This window comes from Arachis hypogaea, chromosome 13, assembly GCF_003086295.3.
Source record: "Arachis hypogaea cultivar Tifrunner chromosome 13, arahy.Tifrunner.gnm2.J5K5, whole genome shotgun sequence".
NCBI classification, from domain to species: domain Eukaryota; kingdom Viridiplantae; phylum Streptophyta; class Magnoliopsida; order Fabales; family Fabaceae; genus Arachis; species Arachis hypogaea.
Genome location: NC_092048.1, coordinates 33,805,106 through 33,825,185, shown reverse-complemented (window position 1 = coordinate 33,825,185; position 20,080 = coordinate 33,805,106). Strand labels below are relative to the sequence as shown.

The 20,080-nt window shown below is 36.9% G+C and overlaps 1 long non-coding RNA gene across 1 annotated transcript; it reads right to left on the bottom strand.

Moving 5' to 3' along the window:
• Positions 1 to 16,244: 16,244 nt before the first annotated feature.
• On the bottom strand, positions 16,245 to 19,179 carry LOC140178132 (uncharacterized). Its single transcript, XR_011870377.1, has 2 exons — positions 18,892 to 19,179; positions 16,245 to 16,718 (listed from the first exon to the last, which is right to left on the bottom strand). It is a non-coding gene; the product is annotated as an uncharacterized lncRNA (long non-coding RNA).
• Positions 19,180 to 20,080: the final 901 nt, after the last annotated feature.

The following is a 20,080-nucleotide window of genomic DNA, read 5'->3' as shown; positions in this document are numbered from 1 at the left end:
ACTATACTGCTCCCACAATTCCCAGAAGTGGGCTTAGTGAATACCCTACAGTCCTCCTAGAATTGGTATTAGAATTGTTATTTTTATTGTCTACCATGTTTCTCTCTAAATCTTCTTCAATTTCTTCTACAACTCTCTTGTTTCTAGCTTGCTTTCTCAATCACCAGAGGGTTAGTTCAATTTTAGGATCGAACTGGAGAGGCTCTTGCTCTTGGTTGTCCTACATAAACACTAAAACACCAAGAACAAAGGGGAATTCCCTATGTCAACGTGAAGGGAATTTCCAATGAGGTAAATATCAAAAAGAAGAAAAAGGTCTAATCTAGGTAAGCAATTAACTAGTTTGTTATTAATCTTAAATAATCTCCAGCAACAGCACAAAAACATGATGCAGAGTTTTTCAACACCACAACTCGGCAAGTGCATCGAATTGTATCAAGTAATACCACAGTAAGTAGGTTATCATTCCCACGAGGATTAACGGACTAAGTAAGCACTGGTTAATTAATAATTCTAGTTAGACAATCAAAAGCATGAATTGTGATGAATTAAATACTAAAACAAAAATATAAATAAAGGTAGCGGTGAATGAGTAGAGAAAGTCATAAAAGTAAAATGTTAAGGTTTAAGAGATGCTGAGACTTTCAAGATAAATACTTTTCACTTTCTACCTTAATTACGCAAAGATGTATTTTACGGTGAATCTTAGTTAACAAATCCTAATTCTTTGGTGATTCAATTTATCTTTAACCTAATTAATTAATAATTTCTTAGTCAATTATTTAAGAAATGAGATTAATCCCGTTTACTGATTTAAAAACCACACAATTCTTAACCCTTAACCCTAGTTGATTTGATGTCACTTATCAAGCTAGTTTCAAAACTCAGAGAATCATGAGAAGAAGTTTTCAAGCTTAATTATAACAAACAACTTTTCCAAGATGAATATAGAATTTTATTCAAATTCAAACTATTTTCCAATATATTCAAATCCTTGTGATGAAGAACGAAAACTTATTTCTTAAGAAAACATCAATGCATAAATCAAGAATAGAAAAGCGATAACATTAATCTATAAGAATCAACAAAACTTCTAATCTTAACAAAAGAGATTAGTCGCTCATGATGTGCTATAAACAAAATTAATAATTGAAAAATGACCGAAAGCCCCGAACAAGTGTTTTCAGGAACCTTTTATACTAAATCCTAAAACAAAAACCTAGAATTTAAATTCAAACTTCATTAAAACAAAATCAAACCAAAACTTCCTCAATTAATCTTCAATTCTCCTTGTAATTCCTGTTCAAAACTTGGTGGTTCACTTCTTCAGCATCATGGGTTTGTCACTTGGTGATTGGGCTTGTGGATATGGGCGTGTGGCACGTCACCAAAAGTTTCAACCTTGGGGCATTTTATCTTGGCATGTGGCATGCCCAAGCCTAGCGTGTTGCATGCCAACTTTTAGCTTGGAGGAGTCTTCGAAGGCGTTTGGCACGCCCTTCACTGGCGTGTTGCACACCACCCTGAAGCTAATCCCTGGGAGTATTCTTCTTGGGCATGTGGCACACCCAGAATTAGCGTGTTGCACGCTCTTTATTCATGTCTTGGAGGAGGCTTCGAAGGTGTATAGGAATGGCACTCCCTTTAAGATTAGCGTGTGACACGCTACCAAATTTCAATCCCTGAGAGTGTGCAACCTTGGCGTGTGGCATGCCCAGCATTGGTGTGTAGCACGCCACTACAAAGTTGGCCCCTGGAAGTGTCCTTCTTGGGCGTGTGGCACGCCCAGCATCGGCATGCTGCATGCCCACTTTTGGCTTGGACCTAGGGTTGCTCTTCCTTGGCATGCAGCACGCCCTTCACTAACGTGTTGCACGCTTCTTCTAGCCTTGTGATGAGTAGATATTTTATACGCTTTTTGGCATCATTTTCATATAGTTTTTAGTATGTTTTATTTACATTTTATTAAGTTTTCATAGGTTTTAGAGTAAATTTCATATTTTTGGATTCTACTTTGAGTTTGTATATTTTTATGCAATTTCAGGTATTTTCTGGCTGAAATTGAGGAGCTAAAGCAAAAGTCTGATCCAGAGGCAGAGAAAGCACTGCAGATGCTGTCAGGATCTGACCTCCTTGCACTCGAAGGAGCTTTTCTGGAGCTACAAAAGTCCAAATGGAGCGTTCTCAATGGCTATGGAAAGCTAACATCTAGGGCTTTCTAGAAATATATAATATTCCATACTTTGCTTCAGAATTGAAGGCCAAAAACTTGCATTTAAAGCCAGCCATCTGCCCCAGTTCAGGCGTCCAATGCCCACAAGGGAGTAGCCAGCGTTCCAACGCCCAAAAAGGACCCCCAAGCAGGTGTTCAACGCCAAAGAGCCACCCTAGCTCGTGGAGACACTCAAGGCTCAGCCCAAACACTCACCAAGTGGGCCCCGGAAGTGGATTTTTACACTAAAAGACTGTTTTTCCCTTCTTATGTAATCCTTAGTCATTAGTCTAGTATTTATTTGAGAACTTTTATACTTTTAGGGAGGAACTAATTTCTCCGAACACTTCTAGCATATTTTCGTATTTCACATTGTATTTTGTATCAGTATGAGTCTCTAAACCTCCTAGGTTGAGGGGAGGAGCTCTACTGAGTTTTATGGATTAATAAAGTATTATTGTTCTACTTCAATTCGTGTTTGATTCTCTATTCTAAGATGTATCTTCGTTCTTCATCCTTATGAAAGCGTTGAACTGGCACAAGGTTATCTCATTCTACATGGGTTCAGAGTGAGTCTTTCATCGGACAATGATGAACCACTAGATTGATTATACATCTCTTAGACAGCTAATCCACGACTTCGTTGGGGACTTCTCGAGACACCAGTTCAGCCGAGGTATGGGGAGATTAGAGTCTTTGTGGTAGAGGCTAGAACCAAAGGCGCAGCATTCTTTGATCCAGAAGATTCGACCTTGTCTGTTGCGTTTTGAGTAGGATCACTAAGGGGAATAAACTGCAGGAGCTTCACCCTCAATCAGACTGGATCAACACTAACCCTGGGGTTTAGCTCTAGAGGAGAATTGGCGACCTCTCAAGAAAGGCGTTGATCATATACAGCCTGCCATAGAAAAATCATTCACAGTTGGAGGAGACAGTGAAACCGAATTAATCCAGAAGAACAGAGCATCTCCAAGCCTTAACCATCTTCTTATCATTGCATTCACCATCAACCGAGTAACGTTTTCTTTATTTTTCTTGTATGCGCTTTAAATAACCAACTAACTTTTCTATCCGCCAAACTAAGATCTACAAGATAATAATATCTTGCTTCAAATCACAATCCTCGTGGGATCGACCCTAACTCACTCAGGTATTACTTGGACGACTCAGTGCACTTGCTGATTCAGTTGTGCGAAGTGTAATTCCGCGCACCAAGTTTTTGGCGCCGTTGCCGGGGATTGTTTGAGTTTGGACAACTAACAGATTGTCTTGTTGCTTAGATTAGGTACTGTTTTTAATTTTGTTTGAGTCTTTTATTTTTCTTTTTCGAAAAAATGAAAAAATCAAAATTTTTTTCTTTTCTTTATTAATCTTGATCTTGAGTTTGAGTCTTTTATTCTTGTTCTTGTTGAATTTTCGAATTTCTTGTCTTTCTTTCCAAAAATTTTCAAAATTAGTGTCTTTTGTTTAAATCTTGTATCAATCTTTAAGTTTGGTGTCTTCTTGTGTCTTTTCTTTTAAAATTTTCGAAATTGGTGTCTTTGGTTTTCAAAATTTTTAAGTTTGGTGTCCTTTGCATGTTTTTTATTTTCTTTGAATTCTTTAAGTTTTGTTCTTGGAGTTCTTCTTGATCATCAAAGTATTCTTGTTTTTCTTCTTGTTTTGATTTTAAAATTTTTAAGTTTGGTGTCTCTTTGTATTTTTCTTTGCAATTTTCGAATTCTAGGTGTCTTAGATCTAAAAATTTTAAGTTTGGTGTCTTTTTGTTATTTTTCTCTTTCTTCATTAAATTCAAAAATCAAAAAAATAAAATATCTTTTCTTATCTTTATCTCAATTTTTGAAAAAAGCAACAAATTTTTCAAATTTTGATTTCAAAATCATTATCTTATCTTATCTTAGTTTTAAATTTCAAATTCAAATCTTTTCAAAAATGATATCTTTTTCAAATTAATGTCCTATCTTTCTATCTTTCTTTAAAATTAAAAAATCTTAACTTATCTTATTTCAAAATCAAATCTTTTCAAAAATCAAATTTTAAATCTTATCTTTTTCAAATCTTTTCAAATTCTTATCTTATCTTTTCCAATTTCAATTTTCAAAATCAAATATTTTTCAGATTTTTTCAAATTTTAAATTTTAAATTCAAATATTTTCTAATCTTATATCCTATCTTGTTTTCAAATCTTTTCTTAATTAGTTACTTGTTTTCTTTTTCTTCTTTTTCAAAACTTCCTAACTAATTCTTCTCTCTTCTAATTTTCGAAAATATCTTCTCTCTTTCTCTCTCTTCTTTTTCGAAAATTCATTATTTAATTTTTAAATCTTTTTAGTTAATTAGTTTTATTTTCAAATTTAATTAATAAATAAAAATAAGAACAAAAATATTTTCTCTTTTTACTTCTAATTTTCGAATTCTTATCTCCTCAAAGCTGAATTCTTTCTCTCTTCTCTCTATCATCATTCTTCTTTCTTCTTCACATCTCACAAGGAGTCCTCTGTTCTTGAACATAGAGCTCCCATTCTTCTTCTTTCTTATCTTCTTTTTCTTGTTTATGAATAGGAATAGAGATAAAGAAACTCTCTTTAAACTTGATCCTGAACCTGAGAAAACTCTAAGGAGACATTTACAACAAGCTAAAGTACAACACTCCAGAAGAAACCTCTCAGAAAATTTCGAACAAGAAGCTGAAGACATGGCAAACAATGCTAAAAATGGAGGAGATGCAAGAAAGGTTCTTAGTGACTACACCATACCAACCTCTGATTTCTATGGAAGAAGTATCTCCATACCTTTCATTAGAGCTAACAACTTTGAGCTTAAGCCTCAATTACTCTCTCTTCCACTGGAAGATCCACACCAATTCCTATCAGAATTCTTGCAAATCTGTGACATTGTCAAGACCAATGGAGTGGATCCTGAGGTCTGCAGACCTATGCTCTTTCCCTTTGTTGTTAGAGATAAAGCTAAAATATGGTTGGATTCTCAATCTAAAGAAAGCTTAGACTCTTGGAAAAAGTTGGTCAATGCTTTTTTAGCCAAGTTCTTTCCTTCTCAAAAGATGAGCAAAATCAGAGTGGAAGTTCAAAACTTCAGACAAAGAGAAAGTGAATCCCTCTATGAAGCTTGGAAAAGATACAAGCAACTGATCAGGAGATGTCATTCTAACATGCTTTCAGAATAGTCTATCCTAGGTATCTTCTATGATGGTCTCTCTGAGATGTCCAAAATATCATTGGACAGCTCTGCAGGTGGATCATCCCACTTGAAAAAAACGCTTGCAGAAGCAAGAAAACTCATTGAGATGGTTACAAACAACCAATTCATGTACACTTCTGAGAGAAATCCTGTGAATAATGGGGCAACTCAAAAGAAAGGAGTTCTTGAAGTTGACACTCTGAATGCCATATTGGCTCAGAACAAGATCTTGACCCAGCAGGTCAATATGATCTCTCAGCATTTGACTGGAATGCAAGCTGCAGCTGACAGCACTCAAGAAGCTTCATCTGAAGTAGAAGCTTATGATCCTGACCAACCCACCATGGAAGAGGTGAATTACATGGGAAAATCCTATGAAAACACCTACAATCCCTCATAGAGGAACTATCCTAACCTTTCATGGAAGGATCAATAGAAGCCTCAGCAAGGCTTCAATAATAATCAAGGTGGAAGAACCCAGAATAGGTTCAACAACAGGCCACCATTCCCATCTTCTCAAGGGAATATAGAGACTCCTAAGCAGAGCCTTTCTGACTTAGTAACTATAGTCTCCAACCTCTCTAAGACCACTCATAGTTTCATAACTGAAACAAGGTCCTCCATTAGAAATTTGGAGGTACAAGTTAGTCAACTGAGCAAGAGAATCCCTGAGACTCCTCCTGATACTCTTCCTAGTAACACTGAAGTAAACCCAAGAGAAGAGTGCAAGGCCATCACCACTGAGGATGAGGCCAAATCTAGAGAAACTCAGATGGCGTTGAACGCTAGTGAGGAATACCTCACTGGGCGTTCAACGCCCAAACGGGCATCAAAGCTGGCATTGAATGCCAGTGAGAAATCCCTCACTGGGCGTTCAACGCCCAAACTGGCAGGGAATCTAACGTTGAATGCCAGTAAGGAAGGTCTTATTGCGCGTTCAACGCCCAACTTGGCAAAGGAACTGGCGTTGAACGCCAGTGAAGGGATGCATGATGGGCGTTCAATGCCTAAACAACCACCAGAACTGGCATTTAACGCCAGTAATGGCTTACCTACTGAGTGTTTAGCACCCACTGAAGAAATTCCTATCCAAGAATTAAAGGAAGCCAAGGCTCATGTAGAGACTATAGAGATTCCCTTGCATGCACTCTTGCAGTGCATGAGTTCTGATGAATACTCATCCTCTGATGAGGATGAAAACACTAGGGAAGAGCAAGTTGCTCGGTACCTAAGAGCTCTCATGAAGCTTAATGCCAAGCTATTTGGCACAAAATCTTTAGAGAAAGAACCTCCAGTGCTTACCAAAGAACTCAATGCTTTGGTTCAGCAGAAGCTACCTCAGAAGCTTCCGGATCCCGGACGCTTCCTAATTCCTTGCACCATAGGCACCCTGACCTTTGAGAAGGCTCTGTGTGACCTAGGGTCAAGTATAAATCTCATGCCACTCTCCGTGATGGAGAATTTGGGAATCTTTGAGGTACAGGCTGCAAATATCTCACTGGAGATGGCAGACAAATCAATGAAGAAAGCATATGGCTTAGTAGAGGATGTGTTGGTAAAGGTTGAAGACCTTTACATCCTTGTAAATTTTATAATCCTAGATACTGGGGAAGATGAGGATGAATCCATCATCCTTGGAAGACCTTTCCTAGCCACTGCCAATGCTATCATTGATGTAGCTAAGGGAGAACTGATTTTACAACTAGGGGAGGATCACATCTTATTCAAGATGCCTCACCCCAACTCTCCCTCTGAAAAAAGAGAGATAACTGTGCAATACTTAGTGTTCCAACCTTCTCTTTCAGTGCAAAGCTTTACTGATCCCCCAAACATCAATTCTAAGTTTAGAGTTGGGCAGCCATCAACAAGCACTGTGAGCAAAGGTACTAAAAAGAAAGTACCTAAAGGCTGGACGGACAAGAAAGTCCCCACTGAAGGCCTCTCACCTGGCATGAGAGTTGTCTTCACCAAAAAATCAGTCATACCACATACAGTGAGTCGTGTCCTGTCTCTAGAGCATGTGGAGCTCATTCATGAGAAGACAGGAAGAAAGTTCATTGTAAGAGGTGAAATTCTGAGCTCATATGATTCTCCGTAAGGAGCTAACCGTCAAGCTAGTGACGTTAAAGAAGCGCTTGTTGGGAGGCAACCCAACCCTATTTAGTTATTTCCTCTAATTTTTTAACTTTGTTTTTCTTTAGTTATTTCTTTAGGTTCATGATCATGTGAAGCAATTAGAACAGAGACAGAAAGGTTCAGCAATGAAAACAGACCACTCTGGATAGAGTGTCTTGCTGGCGTTGAACGCCAGCCTGGGAGCACTGGTTGGGCGTTCAACGCCTAAATTGGTAGACTTGCTGGCGTTGAACACCAGCCAATAGCATAGTGCTGGGCGTTCAACGCCCATGAAGAAGGGCAGGGAATCTGAATTCCCTAGCCTTTCAGGACCAGTGGGTCCCACAGCATCTTTACCTACCCCACTTATTCACTCTTCTTTTTCACACTTCCCCATACACTCTTTCCTATAAACCCTAGCCCAATCACATCCATATCACTTTTTCAAAACCATCATAACTCTAACCAACCCCCACCCACTTCAAAATAAAATTTTCCTCCCAATTACCCCACCCATGACTGAACCCTAACCTAGCCCACTTCTATAAATACCCCCTCTTACTAACCCTTCATACTCACACTTCATACACTCTAAAGCCCCCTTGGCCGAATTCCTTCTCTCCCTCTATCTCCATCTATTTTCTTCTTCTTTTACTCCATTCTTCTCTTTTATTTATTTTTGCTCGAGGATGAGCAAAGGTTTTAAGTTTGGTGTGGGAAAAGCATTACTTTTTACTTTCCATTACCACTTATGGGACCCAAGGTTGGAGAACCCTCTAGAAAGAGGAAAGAAAAGGCCATAGCCGCCACCTCCAAATCTTGGGAGATGGGGAGATTCATCACCAAAGCCCACTGGGACCACTTCTATGAAGTAGTGGCAGAGAAGAAGGTGATCCTTGAGATCCCTTTTAGGCTTAAGAAGAACGAGTATCCGGAAATCCAAAGAAAGATTCAGAGAAGAGGTTGGGAAGTCCTAACCAATCCCATCCAAAAGGTTGGGATCTTAATGGTGCAAGAGTTCTATGCTAATGCATGGGTCACAAAAAATCATGACATTAGTGTGAATCCAAATCCCAAGAATTGGAGCACCATGGTCTGAGGGAGAATCTTGGACTTTAGTCCGGAAAGTGTGAGGTTGGCGTTCAACTTGCCTTTGATGCAAGGAGACCTACATCCTTACACTAGAAAAGTCAACTTTGATCAAAGACTGGATCAAGTGCTCTCAGACATCTGTGTGGAAGGAGCACAATGGAAAAGGGATTCCCAAGGCAAGCCCATTCAACTAAGAAGGCTTGACCTCAAATCCTTAGCTAGAGGATGGTTGGAATTCATCCAACGCTTGATGCCAGGGCATTTTGGCCAGTTTCACTGACCTTTTCTTTACTGTTTTTAAGGTAGTTTCATGCATTTTCTTAGAAAATAAGCGAGTTTTGGGTAGATATTCACTTACATCTTGATTCAAGCATACATTGTGCACTTTACATGATTTCATGAGAATTTTGCATGAATTATATGATAAATTGGATGATGCATGATCCCATGATTAAGAGAAAGACTTTGATGCACTTTGTTTGATTGATTTCAGGCCAAAAAAAGAAGAGAAGAGCCACGTTAGTGGCTACGTTAGTTACACTAACGTGGGCACTAACGTGGAAGGAAGGAAAGCCCCAACATTAGGGAGAAAAGTTAGTGGCATTAACTTTGAAGAAGGAGAGCATGGAACGATAGCAAGGAAGGCCCACGTTAAGAGTCACGTTAGCTACACTAACGTGAACTCTAACGTAGGGACAAAAGGCACCAAGCAACGTTAATGGGGAAGGTGAGCCCCAATAACGCTTGCAAAAGGGGTATATGCCAACGTTAGTGGAAAAAGAGAGTGCCACTAACGTTTGCGAAGGCTAGAAGACCCACATTAGTGAGATTAACGTGGGAACTAACGTGGAAGGAAAGGGGAACGCCAACGTTAGTGGAAAAGGTGAGTTCCACTAACATTGGCGAAGCAAAAAGACCCACGTTAACTTCCACGTTAACTAAGTTAACGTGGTAGTTAACGTGGGCAAAAGTCCCACCTGGCAGCCTAACCATGCATTCTTCAAACACGCATAACTTGAGCCACAAAGCTCTAAATGAGGTGATTCCAGTAGCATTGGAAAATAGGATTCTAGAGCTTTCCAAGAATATATGGCACTACATGGTTGACACTAAATTTGAGGGAGAAAACCTGCCCCGAAAATGCAATGATGAACATGGTATCAACCTGTATTAAGGCCAACTGACCTCTTCACCTTCCAAGAAGTGTAACTCGAGTTGTAGAGCTCCAAATGATGCGCTTCCAAAGGCGTTGGAAAGTAGACATCCAGATCTTTCCAAAAATATATAATAGTATGGGGTGGACATTGATTTTGAGCTCCAGAACCTGGAAATATTAAGCCCCTGGTCGCTAGCGTTATCGGGACTCACGTTTTCCATTAATGCTAGCGACTATGCCAGCGACCATGTCCACTTCAAAGGAGCATAACTTGAGTTATAGAGATCTAATTGAGGTGATTCTAGTTGCATTAGAAAGCTGACATTTAGAGCTTTCCAACGATATATAATACTCTATAGTGGGCATGAAATTGGAGCACAAACAAGAGGCATCTTTTAAGCCCCAAAAACACCAACTGGGCAGCAAGTGCAACGTTAGCCACAATAACTTTAGCACTAACGCCACACTTGTAGCGTTAGTGTGGCTAACTTTAGCACTAACTTTAGCACCTGGACCTCAACTTGACTCACTTCTCCCTCAAGTCTACTTCAAAGCTTAAGCAAGCAAGCCCACAATTATCAACCAATCAAGACCACAAGAAGCATCTAGAATAGGAATTTTCATTTAATTATAATTTGCTTTTAATTTTATTTTGTAATTTAGGAGAGCCTATATAAAGGCCTTAGTTTTTACATTGAAAGCATTCTGGAAATTGAAGGAAGGGGGAGAGAGTGAAGACCAATTCGAACTTCTGTGAATTGGCACACTCCAAGGGGAGTGGGTCTTCGGACCCCTCCCCTCCTACACTCTTCTTCCTTTTCTCTTCTTTTTCTTTCCTTAGTAGTAGTTTAATTCTAGTTTGTATTTTTCATTTATGAACTTTGAAGTTTCAATTTTAGTTTCAATTTTCATCTTTATTTTTCTGCACTTTCTTTCTTTTCTATTTTGGTCGAGCAATGATCAACTAACTCTTTTCATTGGGTTAGAGAGCTCTATTGTGATTCAATAGATTAAGTGTAGTTCTTATTCTTCTTCTTCTTCTATCTTTTCTCTTGATTTTGCTTGAAAGCTTTCGATCTTCATCCAATTGGGTAGTTATCTTGGAAAAGAAGCTATTCATACTTGGATCTCTTCTGAACCTTGAAAGAGGAATGAAGAGATCATGCTAGAAATACTTTCTCATGCTGGACCAAATTGGGTTTGGAAGGATATGTGACTATAATCCTACCAACACTTGATTTGGGAAATGCATGTGGTATAATCAGTGATCATACTTCATCTCTTCTCATGAGCAATTGACCAAGGAATTGGCTATTGATCAAGATTTGAGAGATTGAATTCCAAGAAATTGGAATTCGATCAATTAAGATTGCCAAGGAGATCAATGAATGCATTGATTGAGGAAGAGATGAGAATGAACTTGATCCGGAGGATTGCAATATCTCTTGATCCCAATGTTCATTTTATTTTTTAGTTCTTACATTTACTTTTCTTGCCATTTTACTTTTCTGCACTTTATTGCTTTCTTTACATTCATGCAATTTACATTCCCTTTTTACTCATCATCCAAATCTGAATCGTCTAACTAGGATAATCAATCAACTATTGATTGCTTAATCTGTTAATCTCTGTGGGATTCGACCTCACTCTTTTGTGAGTTATTACTTGACGACAAATTCGGTACACTTGCCGAAGGAAATTTGTTATCAGACAAGTTTTCCGCGCATCAATGCTCTATCATCGCTACTAGCGATCGGTCAAAAGTGACCATAGACTGAGCCATCATGATCCATTGCATCATGATTGGGAGTGAGATGGAATTACATGAGGTGATACCTCAAGAATTATACAAGGTTGGCATTCCCTCACCTCATATGTCACCTATGCAATTCAGCCAGAATTATCATAGAGGGAGACATCTTCATTGAGGAGGACAAGCCATTACTAAGAAGAGGATGGAGCAAACTAGAGAGCATGCACATGAGCCTGTGCAACCGCCTCAGCAAGAAATTCCTGGGATACCTCAAGGGATGCAATTTCCTCCTCAAGGCTATTGGGACCAATTGCATAATTCTCTTTTGGAGAATTAAACACTAATATGGAGCAATTGAGGTTAAAGCATCAGGAGCATTCTACCATCCTCAATAAAGTAAAAGAAGATCAAAGAGCTATAAGGAAAGAACAACAGAGACAAGGGCGTGACATTAAAGAGATCAAGCACTACATTGGATCCTCAAGGAGGAGTAGTAGCCGCCATCACTAAGGTGGATTCGTTCTCTTAATCCCCTTTTCTTATGTTATTTTTCTGTTTTCTGTTATATTTTATTATCTGTTCTCTTGTTCTTATTGCATGATCATTTCTATCTATGTCTTAAAGTTATAAAATGTTCCATATATCTCTCACCTACTTAAAAGAAAATTTTATTTGATAGAGAGATTAAGTTGCATGAATTTCGAGTTTATCTTAAAAATAGTTCAATTATCTTGATGTGGTGGCATTGCTTTAGTTTTCTGAATGTATGAATGAACAGTGCATATTTAAAATTGGAATTAAGAATGTTGGCTCTTAAAAGAATGATGAAAAAGGAGAAGTATTATTGGTAATCTAAAAAATTCAAAAAAATTGATTCTTGAAGCAAGAAAAAGCAGCAAAAAAGCAATAAAAGAAAAAATATATATATGCTTATACGAAGAAAAAAAAAGTAAGCTGAAAATGAAATAAAAGCCAATAGCTCTTTAAACTAAAAGGCAAGAGCAAAAAGCCAATAACCCTTTAAACCAAAAGACAAGGGTAAAAGGATCCAAGGCTTTGAGCATCAATGGTTAGAAGGGCCTAAAAAGAATAAAATCTTGGCCTAAGCACTCCAAATGGAAAGTGTCCTAACTATATGCTTGTGGTGTGAAGGTGTCAAGTAAAAAGCTTGAGACTGAGCAGTTAAAGTCTTGATCCAAAGCAAAAAAGAGTGTGCTTAATAAATCTAGACACCTCTATCTAGGGATTCTAGCAAAGCTGAATCACAATCCGAAAGGGTTCACCCAGTTAAGTGTCTGTTGCATTTATGTATCCGGTGGTAATACTGAAAAACAAAGTGCTTAGGGCCACGGCCAAGACTCTAAAAAGCTTTGTTCAAGAATAAAAAAGAACTGAACTAGGAGAGTCAATAATATCATCTGGATTCTAAGTTCCTAAGGATGCCAACACTTCTGAGTTTCAATGGATAGTGAGATGCCAAAACTATTCAGAAGCAAAAAGCTACTAAGTTCCGCTCATCTAATTGACACTGAGCTTTATTGAAAATTATGAGATTTATTGTATCTTATTCTTCTTTTTATCCTACTTTGTTTTTAGTTGCTTTGGGACAAGCAATAGTTTAAGTTTGGTATTGTGATGAGCGGATATTTTATACGCTTTTTGGTATCATTTTCATATAGTTTTTAGTATGTTTTATTTAAGTTTTATTAAGTTTTCATAGGTTTTAGTGTAAAATTCACATTTTTGGATTCTACTTTGAGTTTGTGTGCTTTTATGCAATTTCAGGTATTTTTGGCTGAAATTGAGGAGCTGGAGCAAAAGTCTGATTCAGAGGCAGAGAAAGCACTGCAGATGTTGTCAGGATCTGACCTCCTTACACTCGAAGGAGATTTTCTGGAGCTACAGAAGTCTAAATGGAGCGTTCTCAATGGCTATGGGAAGCTAACATACAGAGCTTTCCAGCAATGTATAATAGTTCATACTTTGCTTCAGAATTGAAGGCCCAAAACTGGCGTTCAACGCCAGCTATCTGCCCCAGTTCAGGCATCCAACGCCCACAAAGGAGTAGCCAGCATTCCAACGCCCAAAAAGAACCCCCCCAAGCAGGCGTTCAACACCAAGGAGCCACCCTAGCTTGTGGAGACACTCAAGACTCAGCCCAAACACTCACCAAGTGGGCCCCGGAAGTGGATTTTTACACTAAAAGACTGTTTTTCCCTTCTTATGTAATCCTTAGTCATTAGTCTAGTATTTATTTGAGAACTTTTATACTTTTAGGGAGGAACTAATTTCTCCGAACACTTCTAGCATATTTTCGTATTTCACATTGTATTTTGTATCAGTATGAGTCTCTAAACCTCCTAGGTTGAGGGGAGGAGCTCTACTGAGTTTTATGGATTAATAAAGTATTATTGTTCTACTTCAATTCGTGTTTGATTCTCTATTCTAAGATGTATCTTCGTTCTTCATCCTTATGAAAGCGTTGAACTGGCACAAGGTTATCTCATTCTACATGGGTTCAGAGTGAGTCTTTCATCGGACAATGATGAACCACTAGATTGATTATACATCTCTTAGACAGCTAATCCACGACTTCGTTGGGGACTTCTCGAGACACCAGTTCAGCCGAGGTATGGGGAGATTAGAGTCTTTGTGGTAGAGGCTAGAACCAAAGGCGCAGCATTCTCTGATCCAGAAGATTCGACCTTGTCTGTGGCATTTTGAGTAGGATCACTAAGGGGAATGAACTGCAGGAGCTTCACCCTCAATCAAACTGGATCCGCACTAACCCTGGGGTTCAGCTCTGGAGGAGAATTGGCGACCTCTCAAGAAAGGCGTTGATCACATACAGCCTGCCATAGAAGAAATTATTCACAGTTGGAGGAGACAGTGAAACCAAATTGATCCAGAAGAACAAAGCATCTCCAAGCCTTAACCATCTTCTTATCATTGCATTCACCATCAATCGAGTAACGTTTTCTTTATTTTCCTTTTATGCGCTTTAAACAACCAACCAACTTTTCTATCCGCCTGACTAAGATCTACAAGATAACCATAGCTTGCTTCAAATCGCAATCCTCGTGGGATCGACCCTGACTCACTCAGGTATTACTTGGATGACCCAGTGCAGTTGTTGGTTCAGTTGTGCGAAGTGTAATTCCGCGCACCACCTTGATTTTGGGAGTCTCTGGAAAGTTGGTCCAGCACGCCACACCCTTGTATTGGCGTGTTGCATGCCACCTTCTCTATTTTAGGTATGAGGGTGTGTTGCACGCCTTCCTTTGGCATGTTGCACGCCCACTTTTCGTCCTCTTAGGAAGTGCTTTTCCTTCATAATTTTCTTTGCTTATGCTTTGCTTCTCTTTTTCTATTATTCTCCTGCAAATATCAAGAAATCAAATAACTCAAAGTACCAATTGAATAAGGCACAAAAGCATATAATTATTAAGCAAAAGTTATCAATTCTCTTTAAGAAATGCCAAGGAAAATTACTAAAGATGCTCATGCATCAGCCAATCAACAACTGATTTTGTTAGTGACCGATATTGCTTGGTTCTAGTTTGGTGGCCTTGGTTGAAAATCGATCGCTAACAGTCATCGATCGAAGTCAGTCGCTATTTTTTAATTTAGCATCCAAGGATATGGCGACCACCAAAATCAATCACTAAATCAGTCGCTAAATCTATCGCTATTTTGGTAAATTCTTGTACTGCACCAATTCTTCCAAATCTTGATCAGTTCTCCCTGTTCTATTAGCCTCACCACCCTCTTCTGGATCATAGTCAATGAATTAGATCCGTTGAAATGAAATAAAGAAGTTGATAGAAGCACACAAAAAAGAAAGTTCAGAATGACCAAATTATGTTTTTTTTTCTTCAAAGAAATGTAACTCCAAATCAAACACCAGTGAAAGCCCTAGCAAAGCACTAGAAAACCCTAGATGGGCACTCCACTTAGCGGTCTCATGTGTGATATTTTTTATTTTATTAGTTTAATAAATATTGAATTAAGTAATAAAGTAAAAAGAAAGTTACATAGTTGTTTGAAGAGTAAACTACTAAAATGGTACCCAAAAGTTTGCATCGCTAATAAAACAAATCCCGAAAGATGCCAACAACAAATAAGCTCTCGAAAAATTCAAAAAGGCGACAAAAAGAACTAGATATTAAATATATATTCTAAAAAATAATTTTAGAGATCAAATTTTGATATAAATTTTTACAACCATGATTAGAAAAATAGGATCTTTTCATTCTTAAAATTTGATAATTTTTTGTCAAGTGAAATTTTTTTAAAAAAAAGTTATTATAAATGACCACATTTTTTGAAAAATAAAAAGAAAAATCTAGAGATCAAATTTTGTTTCCAATTTTTTTTGTGCACCTTCTAAATATTTATTCAAATGTTATCATAGAAATTTAGATTTAATGGATAAACCATTTGCTAAATGTGATTTTTTTGTTACTTACAAAAAATATAATATTTATGAATTCTTTTTGTCGTATTTTCAAATCATTCAGGGGTTGTTTTGTCGATAACATTTTTCAGGGACCATTTTGTCAAGGACTGAATCATTTGAATATCAAATTGGTAATTAATCCTTGTTTAAAAGTAACAACTTGATGGAAGTTAGTTTAATGAAAAACAAATCAACGAAGTTCTTCTTCTTAATTCACCATTAAAAAAAGAATTGATGAAAGAAAAATAAGAAGGCAAAATAATAGATAAAGTAAATTCTTCATATTAATACTTACCCATACATGAAGATAGTTCTATAGTAGTGTATACTAGAAAGTATATTAAAGTTACATATTATATACAAAAGTGAGAGTTTTATACCTTTTCTAAAGAAGAAAAATCCTACATTGGATCTAACTTTCTTTTAAACCTGGTTCACATACATTTCACACATCCAAATCACAGAAACCAAGCTAACTTTAACCAAATCCTAAACATTTGTTTCGTTTAGATTCATTATCAATAGGATTTTGGGTAACTTGTTCGTTTGTCTCTCCTTTGGTAGTGGGCTTCTCCATGGCATTTAGAAACTTGCGCATGTGCTTGAGGTATTCGGGATAAGCTTCAAGGTCACAATGTCCCCCACCCTTAACCCACAAAGGTTCATATTTTTCCTTACAATTTTCCCATAATTGCTTTCCATGGGTGCAATCAACGACTTCATCACTAGTTCCCTACGTAGAATACATAAGCACACAAACAAAACTACCATTAGTAACATGACTTTAAACAACTTTATCAAAGATTGAAATATCCCACATTGACAAATATCCATGTGTGTCGTAAAGTATTTGTATGGGGTCATCATCAATTCACAAACAGTTGCAAAAAAAAAAAAAAAAAAAAAAAAAAAAAAAAAAAACCAAATTCACAATAATATTTTGATTGTGCTACTTATACTATATTCCTAATATTTGAAATAGATATTTTTTATTTTTTATATTTGGGTAATAAAATATAGGTATACACTTGTAGTCTTCTAAATCTAAGCATCACTTATATTGTTGCATTCTAACTATGGATATTACAGTAAGAAAACAAAACCATAATTCCCATTATAGTTACAACTCTATTAATTATTTGGACTTTCCTCCGTTACTGCTTAGAAAAGGAACTAAATATTTGTAAAACATATACTCTATTAGAATAATTGAGATATTACAAAATCAAAATTAATATAGAAAAAGCTTAATGGGCAAATCTTTTGGAAAAATGACACATTTTATTCCTATGCTAAAATTGACTCAAAGTTGCAAAATAATAGAAATATCAATTTGTATACCAAATATAACCATTAAAAATGAATAGGAATCCACATTGATGTTACTGCGATTAGTGGATAACTCATCTAGCAGAGAGAGGAAGCTAGTTGCCAACTGGCATGTTAAGTTAGTTAGACGTTAGAGAGAAGAATTAGTTAGTCAGATAAATGTGTGTAAAAAGTTAGTTAAATTTGAGCTCATTGTAAAGTAGTATTTAATGGTAGAATGTATCACAAAAAACTAAGATTCATCACTCTGAACTTGAAACTCATTTTTGAAACTCAATAAAACTCTACCCCCTGTAGCTATTCTCTCGCCCCCACTCTCATATTCTGTGTCAACTAAGAACATATTTTAACATGGTATGATGAGCATGTATTTGCAGAGATCTATGAGTACCTTATATAAGAAATGATTAATTCGAGTTTTGTGAGTTCTAATTCTTGTGGTTTAAGCCCAATTTTGTTACAAAGAAAAGAACGATGAACCAAGAGTTCTCCATGGCATGCTCCAAAAATTCACAAAGATGAATTCACAAATTTCATCATTTGAAGCTCTCCCAAAAGCAAACCAAAATTTGTACCAAGATCTTTCAATTACTATTTCTTGCACCCTAACGAGAATCCAGGAACAATGTTAACAACAATTGCTTTGTCAACTCATAACTATCACTCTAAGGGCAAGATCTGCTTGCATTTCCATCAAGTTAAAAAACAAGCTCAAATTTATCTATGCTTCATTACCGAAACTAGACGAGAATTATATCACATTCAGTGCTTGGGATAGATGCAACACCCTTGTGATTTCTCGGCTACATGCCTCACTAAATCAAGAAATCTTATGAAATGTGCTGTTGTATGATAATGCATGTGATTAGTGGGAGGAGATGGGGCAAAGATATTTTGAAGAAGATGTATTTAGAGTTACTGAATTGTAGGAAGAAATATTCTCGAGACAAAGAGAGATGTCAATTACATCTTATTTTGTAAAACTTAAATGAGTTCGGGAAGAAATTGAAGAGTTTAGACTGATCCCAGCATGTGATTGCTTTGTCCAATGTTCTTGCGGACTTGGAGTTGTTAGAGAATACAGAAGCAAAAAACGTCGTATACTTTCTAAGGGGACTCAATGATCAATATTTCACAGTAAAATCCCAAATTACCAAATAATGTTAATAAAACCTCTTCCTGAAGTGGTAGCAGCATATTCATTGCTTCTGCAACAAGAAAGACAGTCGAGCCAAGTAGGAGGGCTGAACTCAAAGGTTTTAATCAATGCAGTAGTAAATAATTCAAGAATTGGCTATAGAGATAGAGCAGTTGGGAGTTCGAACTTTGGGAATAAAGGAAGAGGCATAGGTCGTGGAATATTTGGTAGATATAGGGGACAAAATTCTCCAAAGATTTGTGCTCACTACAGCAAAAATAGACACCTCACTGACTCATGTTCCCATAAACATGGGTTCACACATGATATGGAAAGAGCCCAAAAAACAGCAAGCATAAATAGCTTTGAGGTTGCTGAGAACAATGTTAGTTGCAACAAGATTTTAATTCAGCAAAAGGGAAGTCAAGATTTTGAGAACCTGTTTTCAGAAGATCAAAAGAAGGCCTTGGTTGCATTTTTCCACCATCATGCATAGTTTCCTACTCATCCATCATGTGTACTCCAAATCCTTTCCACTTATATACACTCAAATTTTTCTAATAAGTGGATTCTGGACACAAGAGTAGCTGTTCATGTATCATTCTCTTTAAAATTTTTCCAAATCCAAAGAAAGATCCCACCAGTAATTGCTAAACTGTTAAATAGTTGACAAACTGTTTCAACCACATGTGGAGCAAAATAATGAGGGAACAACCTATCACACTATACTATGACAATCAGACAACACTCCATATTTATGTATAGACATTGGTAAGCAGGGTATTTCTTGTAGTGATATAGACATTAATTGTCATATAGTGGAAGGTAAAGCTCCTTCTAATCAGGTGGTTGATGTCCTCACAAAGTCACTTGATCCTAGATTGTTCTCTCAATTACACTCCAAGCTTGGTATGGTAGATTTCTAGATGCCAAGCTTAAAGAGGAATGTTGATGGATAACTTAGCTGCCAAGGAGTGGAAGCTAGCTGCTAGTTGGTATGTCAAGTTAGTTAGACGTTAGAGAGAAGAATTTGTTAGTCAGACACTTGTGTAAGTAGTTAGACTTGATCTCAGTGTAAAGTAGTATTTAAAGGTAGATTGTATCACAAGAACACTAAGATTCATCACTCTAAAGTTGGAACTCATTTTTGAAACTCAATGAAACTCTGCTCGTTTAGCTTCTTTCTCACCCTCACTTTTATGTTTTCTGTCAATTAAGAATAGATTTTAACAACTAGAGTATCAAACCCCTATGAACTAGCTCATTATATGTTACAAAGTATAGATTTTAAATTTGAATTTGAATCATAGATTATGTACAACATCATTTTAGAAAACAAAGTTTGAGAAATACTCTTAAGAAATGTTGTTTAAGTTGTATCTATCCAATGTTTAGTTTGTCATTTTAGTTTTTCCTCCAAACATAAGAAGATAAAGATTAACTCCAGTTTTAACTTTACGGACAAGATGCGAAGATTCTTTTGTTTCAAACAGATGAAATTATATAACTTGAAAATAACGAGAACAAATATCCAATCGATTTTTATTTGTTTTGTACTGCAACCCCGTATAAAATAAAATTACAAAATGATTCATAACGTTTTCAGGGACTGAATATAATTTTTTTTA